The sequence below is a fragment of the Papio anubis genome, chromosome 3 (genome assembly GCF_008728515.1).
Source record: "Papio anubis isolate 15944 chromosome 3, Panubis1.0, whole genome shotgun sequence".
Taxonomy (NCBI): domain Eukaryota; kingdom Metazoa; phylum Chordata; class Mammalia; order Primates; family Cercopithecidae; genus Papio; species Papio anubis.
In genome coordinates, this window is record NC_044978.1 from 80,130,516 (window position 1) to 80,145,453 (window position 14,938).

The following is a 14,938-nucleotide window of genomic DNA, read 5'->3' on the forward strand; positions in this document are numbered from 1 at the left end:
TGCCAGAAAGACTTTCTAGATAAATGATCGTTGTCCTATTTTAAAAGAGTGATGAGGAGGGGGAAGATAATATATATAAGATAAATTCATTTGCTGCCTCATCAGACTTTTTCTTATAACAGTAAAATAAACCCATGTCACCCATTTAGGCAATTGGCCCTGCCAGCTAATTGCCTAGAAACTTCTATAGGGTGTCCTAAGCTGAGTTTTATTCAAACATCTTCAGTGACAAGGAACTCACTCTTTTAAAAAGCAGACTATTCTAATCATAGATAGTTCTAACATTGCAAAGTAATTCAATCATTCATTCAACAAATATTTATTGTTCCTTCTTTTGAATCAATGTCTACCATTCTCTACTTCCTATACATTTAGTTTCAGTCCTGTCTTCTGAACTAATTATTCTTAAACATGACTGTCCTTCAGTGGTTTATAGAAACACTGAAGCTCATGGGTGAAATGAACCTTAAAGCTCTTCCATTATTGGTTACATTCTTTGGCAGTGATGGCCCAGCTGAAACTGAATACACTCTGTGGTGGTGGTGGTTCTACTCTGTGCTGTCCCTTCAGTTTTCAGCCTGTTTAAAATACCTCTCATGTCCCATCGCATCTTCTCCTGCTCCAACCCCGTCTTCTTCATCCATTCCTCATGTGAACAGTTTTTGCCCTCTTACTGTCATGGTTCTCTATACATGTTCCTATGTCCTCCTTAAAGGATAATGTGTAGAAAGCATTATTATTTGGGATAAAACCTACCTCTGTATGTGTCTGTTTATGTTAATACAGTCTGGAATTAGATGAGCTTGAAACAACATTGGCAGCCATATCATATATTAATGTATAAATTTATCAACTTAAATTCTAAATTTTTTTTTACTGTTATTCTTAGCTCCTCAATTGTGTATTTACATAACTAGTTTATTGGATTCACACACCGTTACTTTCTTTTATCCATGTTATTAGTATACCACTCTCATCATTCCATCCTGTTGAGGTCCCCTCTGGATTCTGATTTGCAATCCAACAATCATTATACCTCTTCTTCTCTCCCATTTCCTGGATATTTGAGATATAGATGTAGAAATATTCATGTAGAGACAAAAATCATTCCCACACCCAAAGTTTGAGAAGACTGATTCATTAATACATATATTGAGGCTGGGCACAGTGGCTCATGCCTGTAATCCCAGCACTTTGGGATACCGAAGCAGGTGGATCACCTGAGGTCAGGAGTTTGAGACCAGCCTGGCCAACATGGTGAAACCCCATCTCTACTAAAAATATAAAAATTTGCTGGGCACGGTGGCACTCACCTGTAATCCCAGGTACTCAGGAGGCTGAGGCAGGAGAATCGCTTGCACCTGGCAGGCGGAGGTTGCAGTGAGCCAAGATTGCACCATTGCACTGCAGCCTGGGAGAAAAGAGCAAAATTCTGTCTCAAAAAAACAAAACAAAAAAATGTATATTGAATGAATCAGTCCGGAGGTCCTGAACTGTGTGACTGGTTAAGCATTATTATCTGTGTAGATTGTTCAACCAGTTATAAATCCATTCTTTTCATTGATTTTCAGTTCAGATTTCTCCATATAGAATCTAAGGATAATACAGGAAACCTTGGCATACCACTTGCTGAAATCCAGTTACATATGTGTATCTACCTACTAATAACCCTTTTTAAAAAAGGAAATAAAGTTAGTATTCTGTTATAAATTTTCACCAACAATTCTTTTAATAATATATTCTCATCTTTACTTAGGTCATTATAAATTTTAGCAATCTGTCTATACTTCACAGAGCTACCTTTTTCTCTTTTCTATTGCTTCTTGCACTTTTCACAGTTCCCGAAAAAGTGATGTGAATGGTTGAGTAATGTTTTTGGCAAATGCTCAGTATTTTGAAAGCTATTTATTCGGGCTAAAACACATTTATATTTGCAAAGTTTTCGTTAGTAATCTCTTCACTTTCCTTGGCATTTAATACACCAGTATTTGTGGCAATGTTTAATTCAAACAACTATATTTTTTTCTGTTTGACAGAGAATTAGAAGCTAAATACGAACTGGTTGCTATTGCTTTCTTGTATCAACTATTCACATTTTATTCTCAGTTGACTGAAAAAAATAGATCTATTATTTTATTATGCTTCTCTGTCTCAATCTAACAGAATATGCTCTTTTTGTTGCCCTTAGAAATTCCTCCCAGTCTTTATGGAGCCTAAGTGCTCCTGACACAGATCATAATGTTCCATGCTACTCTTCTGTGTTAATCCTTGGATTGACTTTCACTTCCTTTTTTATTTCCTTCCTTATTTGTAATTAAGATATTCATAAAGAAGGAAATCCTACAAAGAATAGGAGAGGGGAAGGGAAGTCCACTCTGCAATTTGTGAATTATTAGGCCCTTAGTAATTCACAAATTGAATAATTATGCCTTGTACAAAAGTTGACTCGCGTTTCCCTTGAAAAATCTTTTTTTTTTCTCAGTCAAATTTGTTTTGTGCCACTTTTCCAACATTAACTTCCCCAACATTTCGCAAGTCAGGAAACATGGACAATTTCACAGTTAAAGTTTATGAAGCTTAATCTCAACTCTTTATAATGCTACGAAGCTTCATCCCAGAGCTATAAAATAGTAACTTCTTCTTCCTCTCTTTCATGTTTCTTACTTGCTAAAATCCCATATCACCCAAGGAGAATGATTGACATTCCCTTATGTGAAAATAAGCAATTCAATTTCAATAATGACATGACAGACATACATCTTGTAATTTTTTTAACCACATATGTGAGTCATAAAACTTGTAGCTAATGAGGTGGTAGAACTGGTCACTTATCTGGGTATCCCAGATGCCACCTGGTTTTTAAAACATAAACTTTGTTCCTGTGGGTACTGAAATTGAAGACCCATTTAAAAAAAAAAAGATTTATAACATACGTCTGTATTTTGTAAATTGGGCTATTGCTTTTAGATATTTTAAAACATCAGAGAAAGTTTTTTCCTTGGTCTGGATTAGTTATGCATTCAAACCGAGAGCATTGTCATTCCCTTTTTTTCTCTTTTATTTAATAGCAAATAATGCATATATATCATTTAAAATTTACTAAGTTGAAAGACCACGTTACACTTTGAATTAATTCATGTAACCATAAAAAGAGAAAATCTTTTTTCTATTATATATGGACAATTTTCTTTGATAAATGGAATATTAAGTACATTTAAATAAAGAAAGAATTGTTCCTATTCAAAATTGTACCTAAGGCATATTTTGAGCCCTCATTTTCAGTAACAAAGACAATCTAATCTTTACTCTTGACATTTTTGTCTGCCTTATTATTATCTAAATTTGGAAGCATAAAAGTACTTGAAATTTGGAAGTATAAAAGAGTTTTGAGGTTAAATATGAATATTATCAGTGTAGCTATTTCAAGTAAATTATATGTGCAAATAAATATCACTTTTAAGAATTAAATAAACATGATGGCATGTGATACACTACTTAATATGAAAAATGTACTGCATTTCATTAAATAACATTATCAACCACTAGGAAATGAAAACCAAAAAGTAGAAAGTTTATTTTATGATTTTTCAATATTTATGTCATTCTAAACTTTAGATTTAATTTCATAGAAGTCAGGAAATTTGGGTTTGACAATCCCAGAGAAACCATAATTCTCATGTAGATTACAACAGCCTCTTTCATTAACGGCAAATCATGGGACTCCTCCCAGATGAATTAATCACTATGGGATGTAGGTACGTCCTTTTCAAAAAGGAATTATACCTTGTTCTGTTCTTATTCCTGCTAGAGAGAGTGTATAACAATCGTATTTTGACATTTCCATGATTTAAGAATCAGTGCTGTGAATTACAATGTGTAATTGATACAATAAGAACCAGTAACCCTTTCTTCAAATGCTAATGCAACAAAATAAAGTTGTTGGGCTAAGTGTGCTATGAGGCAAAGTCCTACAGTTGTTTTGTTTGTATTTCACCATTCAAAAACAGTAAATCAGAGATCTTTAACTGGTGATCTGTGAGACAAATCCTACTATCAAATGTATTTTCATTTGGAATATAAAATGTGTAAACAAAATTTCAATTGTTAGCAAACATTAAAATCTGAAGCATTTATTTTTTTCTTAAAAAAAGACTTTCATTTCTGGTTTCTCATGAAGCAGGTGAAGATGTAGCCACACTAGGTCTGCTTTCATCTGTGGCAAAAATCAAGGGATTAGTTATTGTTTCCGTTCGGCCCCAGCTTCACTCTTCTATTCAGCGAAGTCTCCCCACTTCCTTTTGTCTTCAACCTGCTTCTTTATTTACATTATCTGCCAATTCTTATAGTCATTTGAATTTACTCCATATGTACAAGTGACATCAAATACAAAAATAATTACAGGATGTTCAAACATGTCCTAAATTGCAATAAATATTTTAGCCTCTTTGGGAAACATGCAGAGTTCAGGGATGCCCTCAAGCAACAGACTCTATTTTACTGTTGTATAATTGAGCAGACCCTGAGAAAACACTACAAAATTAGGATTTGAACTAAAGGAGGATGTTGGAGAACAGGACCAGATGAACTAGTAGAGAAAGGTACCTAGAAGAGTACCACTGCAAGTAACGTTACTCTCTGCTCTACTGTTCCAAGCACTCCATTATCTTTTTGAAGAGTTCACTTATCCCAGAGGGCTGTCAGGCATTTACTGTGGGCTAAACCTTATTTAGGGTGGATGTTGAACTTCAGAGGTATACAAGGAAGTACAGGATGATTTTCCATCCATTGTAGCCATCTACTTCTTCCATGAGTAGAAAAGAGGCTACATTCAGGGTGCATGCCCAAGGAATTTTAGAGTCAACTCAATCTAGTATCAAACAAGGATGTTTAGCAAATACTTATTAAATGAGAGTACTAAGTAGAGTATCCAGAGAATGGCAGGACACTTATGCTTTCTCTCCCAGCATGAAACATCCAAAAAAAAAAGTTGAGGTTTTCTCACAGACTACTGGAGAAATGCCTGTTTTCCCTTTAGTGTCAGGTGCCCTGTCAGCTACTGATCTTCTTTCCTGATCCATGCTGTGCCTCCTCTCCCAGATGTAGACTGTTTCCTTTCAGAAAATGGATGGGATATACTCAAGTTGAGATGAGTCCTTGACCTGGCAACCTCAACTGAAGAGCAGCCTAGGTTTTATAGAAATGTAGTTCCAAAATATTATTGTATTGCATGCTATTTTTATACTGTACCATCTTGGAAGAGTTTTGGAGAATTAAAAAACTATATAATCTGAGCTCCATAATTCAAAATTTGCATTTCAAAGGCATATTGCATGAAATTCAGATAGGGCTGAATTCAAGCCTGCTTTTGCACCATTTTTATTTTCACAGGGAAGTTTAAGGAGATTTTTATGCAGTGTTTGACAATCAAATTGACGTTCTAAACAGGACTGCTGGAGAATTTTTTTTCATTTCATAAAAGGACAAAATTTTCACGGTTATTTTTTGCTTATTTGAAAAACAGGTGCTAATTATAAATGTCCTTATTTATTCATTAAGGCAATTAATTAAAAGATGTATACCAGACAATTGATCATACTAGTTCTCATTAATATATAACACTGAAATCATAAAAGTAGATTTATTTTTAATTACTACAAACTGGTATAAATTATAATATGTAATGCAAATTGCCATATATTGAGACAGGGCATTTTTTAGACTTGTCTATAATTAATACATTTTATTGTTCAAACCCACATTCATTTCCTTAAATTCAAAACTTATCACTCTTTCTATAATCTTAAGTTCTGCTAAAGAGCTCTTTGTCATTAATTTTGAACTAGGCTCACAATCCCTTCTTAAAACTCTTGTTAGTTAAGTGTGTTTCAGAACTTAGGGTTTTTAGGAATTAGAAAGTTAATTTAGTTCATGCTGTGCATATTGTCTGAAACCCTTAGGGGCCTGAGACACCCTGTAATCAAACCATCAAATTCTACAGTGAAACATATGCATATTCACACTTAGAAGGATTATTAATGACCATAAATAGCCTTACATCTGTTCAAGTAAGTTTTTTCCATCACATAAGTTTCCTGAAAACAGGAAAAACTTTAAAACTTAAGAAAAAATATTTTGGCTGGGCGCGGTAGCTCACGCCTGTAATCCCAACACTTTAAGAAGCCAAGGTGTGTGGATCACCTGAGATCAGGAGTCTGAGACCAGCCTGGCCAACATTGTGAAATCCCATCTTTACTAAAAATACAAAAATTAGCTGGGCATGGTGGTGGGTGCCTGTAGTGCCAGCTATTCAGGAGGTTGAGGCAGGAGAATCACTTGAACCTGGGAGGCAGAGTTTGCAGTGAGCTGAGATTGCATCACCGTACTCCAGCCTCTGCAACAGAGTGAGACACCATCAGAGAGACAGACAGAGAGAGAGAGAGGTAGGAAGGAGAAAAAAAATTTAAAAAAGAAAAAATATTTATCTTCAGGGACTTTGGATTTTGGAACTGCAGATGAAGGATCATGAACCATATCAGGGTTTTTAATCTGTTCTCTAACTGTGTCAGAATTGTCTTCCTCGTACTCACATGGCGTGGCACCTTCGTTGTATAAAAACCTTCATGGCTTTCCACTACTTCACTCTTGAAGCTTCTTTTAAGACCTCCCACATCTGTTCCCTATTAATTTTTCCAGGCATTTATCTAAAATGTGTGTGCTTCACCACAGCCAAACTCACCTTATCAGAATTTCCTGAGTGTACCTTCTCCTTTGTTCACTGTGCTACTGACTGGAATACCTTCCTCCAGAGGCCTCCAGTCCACACTTCACTGCAATACCAGGATCCTAATCATCTTCACATGTCTTAATTTCTACCTTTATGGGAGTCTTACTCCAGTCCTCAGACAGAATAAGCTTAAGTACTGCCTGCTCCTCTAACCAGAGCACTAATTTAACACATTTTCCATGTGGATTGACATTCATATGACAATTCCCTCTCCCCCATTAGATTTGAACCCCTGCAGCTTCTTTCACTGTACTTGGCGTATAGCATGTATTCCAGAGAACTTTGTCACACGAAGGAATGCATGTTTTAGTTCATTCCTCTTGTTCTCATCAATCTGACCTCCCACAGGAATCCTTACAACCCTTTGCCATTGCCCTTATCTTGACCTTGCCCAAATTGAAGAACAGAGTCTACATCTCCAGGGAGAGTTCCTAAAATAGAACCTAATCTCTATATACCAAGTGTTGATTCAGTATGTCTTTAGAAAAGGAAAATATATTTTCTATTTTTTTCCAGTGTTCATCTAGGCGGAAGTATCAGGAAGGAAAAGTATCGTTGCCCTTTGAGAGTGGCTAGCCACAAGGGTCTCCTAGTGTGTCACGACTGCACCTATGGGGCATGGGAATCTTTCTGCTACTTCTGTGCGGTACTTCAGGCAGGGGAATCCTTTGCAAGCCTGCTCACACACGTCTATCTGACATGCCACATGGCCATTTCTTTGTGGTGTTGCTTTCCTGGAAGTGCTGCTGGGAAGCAGAGCTTAGGTCCCTCTGTGCTCTCGGAGACTACAGATCTCTTTCCTCACTTCTAGTTTGGGGGAGTGTCTTTCTAGGTATTTTTCATTTCTAGAAATGTTGGTAGACAAGTTACGTCTTGCACTCTGCCTCCTTATGCCTCCTCTGAGGCCCTAAGGAAAGGGTCATCTAAGAGCTTGATGAAGGAGTGGGGAGGAAATGAAAAAATACAAGAGAAAAAGAGCATGGATAAATGTTAGCAAAAGAGATCCCAGCCACGTTTGAAGTTGCTTGTTTCATGTCTACCTGCCTTCATACATTCTAAGCTCCATAAGGCCTGGTATGAGGTCTATCTTGTTTACCGCTCTAATCCCAATGTCCAAATATTGCCTTGGTCATTGTGCAATTGTGTTAAATTCTTATTGAATAAATGAATAAGTGAAAATGAAATTCAGAGACTATGAAAAATTTGTGGAAGATATGGGGCTGGACACGGTGGCTCATGCCTGTAATCCCAGCACTTTGGGAGGCCAAAGTGGGCGGATCACGTGGTCGAGAGATTGAGACCATCCTGGTCAACATGGTAAAACCCTTCTCTACTAAAAATGCAAAAAAAAATTAGCTGGGCGTGTGGTGCTGCATGCCTGTAGTCCCACCTACTTGGGAGGCTGAGGCAGGAGAATCACTTGGACCCAGGAGGTGGAGATTGCAATGAGCCAAGATTGTGCCACTGCACTCCAGCCTGGGCGACAGAGTAAGACTCAGTCTCAAAAAAATAAAAAAAAAGAAAAATTTATGGAAAATATGCTGGTTAAGATGGTTGACACTGGAGCAGGTGGCCAGGGGGTGACTCGTGGCTCTGCCACTTACAGATGGGTGGGCGAGACCCCTCACCTCTTCGTGTCTCAAATTCCTCATCTGTCAAGTAGTTGGTGTGAGGATTAAAAAAGTTAATATTTATAAAACTCTTAGAAGAATACCTCACGCAAAGGAAGTATCATATAAGCCTTAACCACTATTAATACCATCATCACCATTGTCATTATTTATTATTTTAATTATTATTAAGAAACCCTAAGACCGGACTGCTCTCTTGATGTTTATTTGTAGAGAATAGCTCTGATCCAGTTCTAGCAGAGTATATGTAAATAAAATCAATACAGTTTTATTTTTGTACATCTTCCCAGACTTCAAGGCTGCTTTATTTTTCTTCCCTGTATCCTGTGTCTATACTTCTCTGGTTCACTCAGACCAGGAAAAACCTTCTTCAGGAATTCTACCTCTTTTCATGGGGTCTCATCTTCTATTGGCCTTTCTTAGCTGTATGTCATTAGGGAACACTTTACAACAAGCCCTGGAATCCCCTAATAGATTATATACAACAAGTAGAGCCTTCGGCACTATATGAGTAGTTTAGGCACTTTTCTTAATACTTTGCACTTGCCAGTGTTGAAGTTTATCTGCTGTCTTCTTATTCATAGGTCTTTTGCAGGCTGTCTTCACTTACTTAGCATTTTAGTAGCTACAGTATTTAATGACATTTGTCAATACAGAGATTGCATTGTTTTGTTTTTCTTCCAAATGACTTGTAAAATTACACTTATCATCGACGTATAAAAAGATAATTCCTGGACTGGCTAGGGTTAATATTTATGATAAAACATAGTAGAATGGAATTTAGAGTATCTATAAAAAAATAGTAACTTCTGGAACCAGTTGAAAATATTATATTCAAATAACTTGTAAAATTTACACTTACCATTTATAGACAAAAAAAGATAATTCCTGGAGTGACTAGGGTTAAAATTTATGAGAAAATGTAGTAGAATAGAATTTAGAGTATCAATAAAACAGAAAAATAGTAATTTTTTGAGCCAGTTGAAAATATTATATTCAACTACAGAAGGCTAATTCTTCCCATAATTAATACTACCATGAGGCAATCTTTTACCATCAGTTATAACTTCTGATTTCCACAGGCTCCAATTCTTATACTGCATGATTGTTCAAAAATTCCTTTAGCTGTTTAGCTTTATATAGTTGATTTTTCTTTTCAGACAGATAAATTATACCATCTACTGCAATATGGAATGATCTAGTTGCAGATTTCCTTCTCTTAAATTCTTTTCTTTCTTAATTTAGCCTTCTAACAGTTTCTGCTAAACTGAAGCAATTCTTTTACCTAAATATTTTTGTATCCTATTATAGTGTTTCCCCATCTGGTCTCTCTTAGCTAGAAATTATTTTATCAACTTTGAGGAGTATTTATCTCTATTTATGCTGCACACATGCCCACTGTAATGGTCGTGTTGTAATGCATGATGTATTTTGGGCAAACAGAATCATGATAGTATTTACATTATGGAGAAACTTGGAGATTTCATTTCTCAGCATAATGCATATTTTTTATTTAATATGACTTGCTATTGGGACCCTTTGACTCTTTGTAAGTAAAATAATTATCTTTTCATCCATAGCCCTACAACCTCAGGTACACTCCCTTGTGCTGATCAATGATCAGCCATTGTCAGTGACACTGACCATTGTTAACCTGTTCTTATTATGAGTCATTTATGTGATTTAGGCAGCATTATTGATGATGCAATAAACGGCAAAGTAAAGTATGTGCATCTATCATTTTGAGTCATTTGCTTGACTAGAACTTTTGTGAGGAGAATTACCATTCCTCTTGCTTCTATAGCCACTCCTTTTCATCTTCTTTGTAGTTGCCTCTTCCTCTGCTCATCCCTTAAACCTAAGTCTTTTGAAGGGTTCTTTCCTAGGACTGCCCTCTCTACAACCTCCTGAGGTGACTTCGCATATCCCTATGGCTCATAATTCTCACCTGTCTTTCTTTCTTTTTTATTTATTTAATTTTTTATTTTATTTATTTATTTATTTATTTTTAGATGGAGTTTTGCTGTTGTTGCCCAGGCTGGAGTGCAATGATGTGATCTCGGCTCACTACAACCTCTGCCTCCTGGGTTCAAATGATTCTCCTGCCTCAGCCTCCCGAGTAGCTGAGATTACAGACACCTGCCACTATGCCCAGCTAATTTTTGTAGTTTTAGTAGAGACGGGGTTTCACCATGTTGGCCAGGCTGGTCTCGAACTCCTCATGATCTGCCCGCCTCAGCCTCCCAAAGTGCTGGGATTATAGGCATGAGTCACCGTGCCCAGTCATTTCTCACCTTTCTTCTGTTCTATATGCATGTCCAACTGCTGCCCCTTGGCTGTCCACAGACATCTCAAATTCAGCAAACCTGTAGCTGAATTCATCATTCATAACTACCTGCCTACCCCAGAAAGCCTTTTCCTTGTGTTCCCTCTACTATCCTTCCATTGTCCAAGCTAGAGACCTAGGACCATTCTCTGCTCCTCATTTACCCTTATATTCTCAGCCAAGTTACAAGTCCTACAAATTCGACTTCCTTAATAACAATTCAAACAACTGATTTGTCCTTCCTCTAGTTCTAAGACACAGTCTCACAGCTAGACTATTGTAATACCTTCCTAAATGGTCTATCTTTAGTTTTACTCTTCCTGTACCAACCTCCAGCCTCTACTTCACCTGGCTTGGGAGGTCTTCCATGGCTCCTGAAACATGTGTCTAGTGCACATTTTATTTTCTTTGTAGCCCCCCCACTTCTCCACCATAATACTTGTCACTCTGTGTGACAACTGCCAGCTTATTTCTATTTCTCCACTAGATGGTAAACCCTGTGAGCATGGGATCTTGCTCACCATTCAATCCCCAGAGTGTGGCATAGTGAATGTTGCGCAGAAGGTGCTCAACAGACGCTTTCTAAATATTGTTGAATGTTAGTCAATTTTTAAGCTTTCTAATATTTCAAATGTAAAGCAGGTAGAAGAAAATTATAAACACATAAATTGCATAATGACAAAGTTTAGAATCAGAAGACCTGGATTGAATTTCTGGCTCTATCATTGCCTTACTGAATACGTTTGAGAAAGCACAAAATTTTCTCACTATTTATAATCTTATAATACTCATTATTACTGAGTATACAATAAAAATGACAGTAACACCTTGAATGTATGGCCTCTAAGTAGTTAGAAGCATTTCTTATGAATTATTTATTTGTTCAATATCCCTTTGGGGTAGGCTTGCATTGTTTCTTCTAGTTGGTAATGAAGGGGGAGATATAGCGTTTCCTGTCATGATGTCAAAATACTGGTTGTGAGATGGTTGCCTACTTCACAGAATGTCATGAAGATTCATGAAGCTGTCTGAGGCTTTATGCTCTCAGGAGGGAAAAAAAATGAGTTATATATGGTAGTTTTACAGCTCTTATTCATCTGATTTCTTAATAATTCAAAGTATTTGGGGGTGAAAATGTGTACAAATTATTTCAGGCCGGGTACAGTGGCTCACGCCTGTAATCCCAGCACTTTGGGAGGCTGAGGTGGGCAGATCACTTGAGGTCAGGAGTTCGAGACCAGCCTGGCCAACATGGTGAAACCCCATCTCTACTAAAAATACAAAAAAATAGCTGGGCATGGTGGTGCATGCCTGTAGTCCCAGCTACTGGGGGGGCTGAGGCAGGAGAATTGCTTGAATCCGGGAGGCAGAGGTTGCAGTGAGCCGAGATCGCACCATACACTCAAGTCTGAGCGACAGAGTCAGACCCCATCTCAAAAAATAACAACAATAACAAAAATTATTTCAATATTCAGTATTCAATATTCAATATTCCTGGATTTTTTTCTCCATATTTTTCTGGAGACACATTTGTTTTTCCACACCCACTCAAACCGTCTGTGTACCAGGCAAACTTTCTGAGATGCAAAACCAAGTAAAGTATGTCCATTTTATTTGTTTAGAAAGGATATGACTAATGATACTGTGGGAAAAAATGGTATAGTTAATAAAAATTGTATCCTCTGTATGAGCGGCTAGAGAAGCCTAGCAGGTGTGGCCACACAAAGCCATAAGGTGTCAACACCTGTACTGAGGATAGGTGTCAACACCTGTACTTTAGAAACCAACCCTCCAAAGAACTCACACAAGAAGCAGAGTCAGTGTCTACCTAGGATCTGGAGGCAGCCCCTGTGAAATGGGATTTTTTTTACCACCATCAAATGGTGAAAATTTTTAAAACGTGTCCAATTTTGAATGCTATAACCCTATAATATATCAATGTTTGCTTTACATAATAATGTTTAAATGTATTTGCCATTAATTGAATAGACTTTTTTAGGAGGATGGACCATATTTGTTATTGCTTTGAAACACTCTATAGGACACCCGCATATACTCTCAGGGTTACTTTTACCCCAGTTTGAAACGCACAGGGTCCTAGGACATTGCAGCCCAAATCATGGGATTTTTGTTAGCATTTAAGAGAATCCGTCCACATGTCCCCTTTTTACTTTGCTACACGTAAACTCCTGAAAAATTATTTTGCCTGGCATGCTAATGAAATCTTTAAAATGTAGCTCTAAACACCTAATTGGTAGCATTTTCACAGTCAAGATGATTAAGGATTAGAAATCAGCTTCCTCAAATAGAGATTATCCTGTTTGAGGAAAAAGATCTTTCTGAGGTGAGAATTGCCTATCCACCTCTCTCTTTAGATCTCATTAAAATTGGAACCCAAACTAAGGAGTTATACAACTTGAGACTTTGTGTGTGTGTGTGTGTGAGCATTTTGAAAATATGATCAAATAGAAAGCTGGTCATGCTCAGACATGAGTACAAGAAGTGACTTATTTATACATTCAAATTTCAAAATATTTGTAAGGCCTACCATGTGTGCTGCTAAAAGGTTTTTAATTTAAAATTATTTTGTTAGATAATCCTGCTTCAAGTGACATTATGATTTATCGCCACTAATCAAGATTCTGATCCCTCATAGACTTCTTGTTTGTATCTGTTTTTGTTCTTTGTTACATAAATATGAGCTTTATATATAAAATTCTGACTGTGTAATATAGGGCTAATGAGTCACAGATGGAAAGATGCTGGCACATTACCATCTAATAACATTTTAAACTCATATTCCATAGTAAAACAAAAGCAAATTGTATACATCTGTTTTCCAACTTGTAGCATTTCTGAATTTATGCAGAATCTATATTTAAAGGACTTGTATTTAGAGAGAAGAAAAAGAGGACATAGGTCACCTCAAAACTACGGAGCCACTTAATAGCCTTATCAGAACGGACTTGGCAAAAGATAAGATTTTCTCTGTCTTGCTTCCTGAGAAGTTGTAGTCCTGAAGACTGAGAATCAAAGACATTAGAGCTGAAGAAGTGTCTTCAGACTACAAACTAATTTTTCTGCCTTTCTTAAAATGAAAAACATGGGGCCGGGCGCGGTGGCTCACGCCTGTAATCCCAGCACTTTGGGAGGCCGAGGCGGGCGGATCACAAGGTCAGGAGATCGAGACCATGGTGAAACCCCGTCTCTACTAAAAATAGAAAAAATTAGCCGGGCGCAGTGGCGGGCGCCTGTAGTCCCAGCTACTCGGGAGGCTGAGGCAGGAGAATGGCGTGAACCCGGGAGGCGGAGCTTGCAGTGAGCCGGGATTGTGCCACTGCACTCCAGCCTGGGCGACAGAGCAAGACTCTGTCTCAAAAAAAAAAAAAAAAAAAAAATGAAAAACATATCTCTAATGTGAGGGATGTGGGGGGTGAAATATTCACAAAACTAATAAAACTAAAAATGTAGAAATTTCCTGGGCTTTCCTAAAAATATCTGCAAGATAAATTTGGGTGGGAAGAGAGAGAGCCCAGGCCATGTATTGCTGTGGTTGTTGTTCCTTTTATTTGTATGGTAAACTGGTAAACATGTTCTCTGTGTGTGTGTGTGTGTGTGTGTGTATGTGTGTGTGTGTATGTGTGTTTTGGATAAAAAAGGAATAAAAGGCTTTAGTTTCACATGTTCTTACAAAAGAAATAGAACAAAGGCAAAATTTCTCTCTCAGACTTAACCAATTGATAACGCCTGTGAGGAGGAGTTAGTACAAGTTATTGAAGAACGAGTCTCTAAAACATCTCTCCGTATTCTCAAGGAATTCAAAACTGCTTTTCTGCATTAAGGGGTTGTGTGAACTGTCAAGTTCTTTCGGAAAAGTTATGTGACAGAAGTGATTACTGCAGAGTGTGACCATAAATCCCCCTGACATGAAATACACATGTTATAAGAGACAGATTTTCAGCCACCACCTCTGCGTGAATTCCTGAAACAGGAGAGTTCTGAGATTCATCATATGATTGGAGAGAGAAATTTTGATATGTGGGTGGCAAGACTGTATTTTGTGAGGTGTACTGTGTTTATTCTGGGGAATAAGTATGATCTGATGGCAAAATTTTGTTCCCCGTTGTTGTCCAAAAAAGAATTAATACATGTATTGTATATCCTGAGCTGTAAACAGAATGTCAATGGAGGGAAATT

General features: G+C 37.2%; 1 protein-coding gene across 29 annotated transcripts in view; it reads left to right on the forward strand.

Annotated features, from left to right (window-relative positions):
* The window catches only part of COL25A1 (collagen type XXV alpha 1 chain), a 505,896-nt gene that overhangs the window by 353,888 nt on the left and 137,070 nt on the right, over positions 1-14,938 (forward strand). The gene's annotated exons all lie outside the window — the stretch shown is intronic.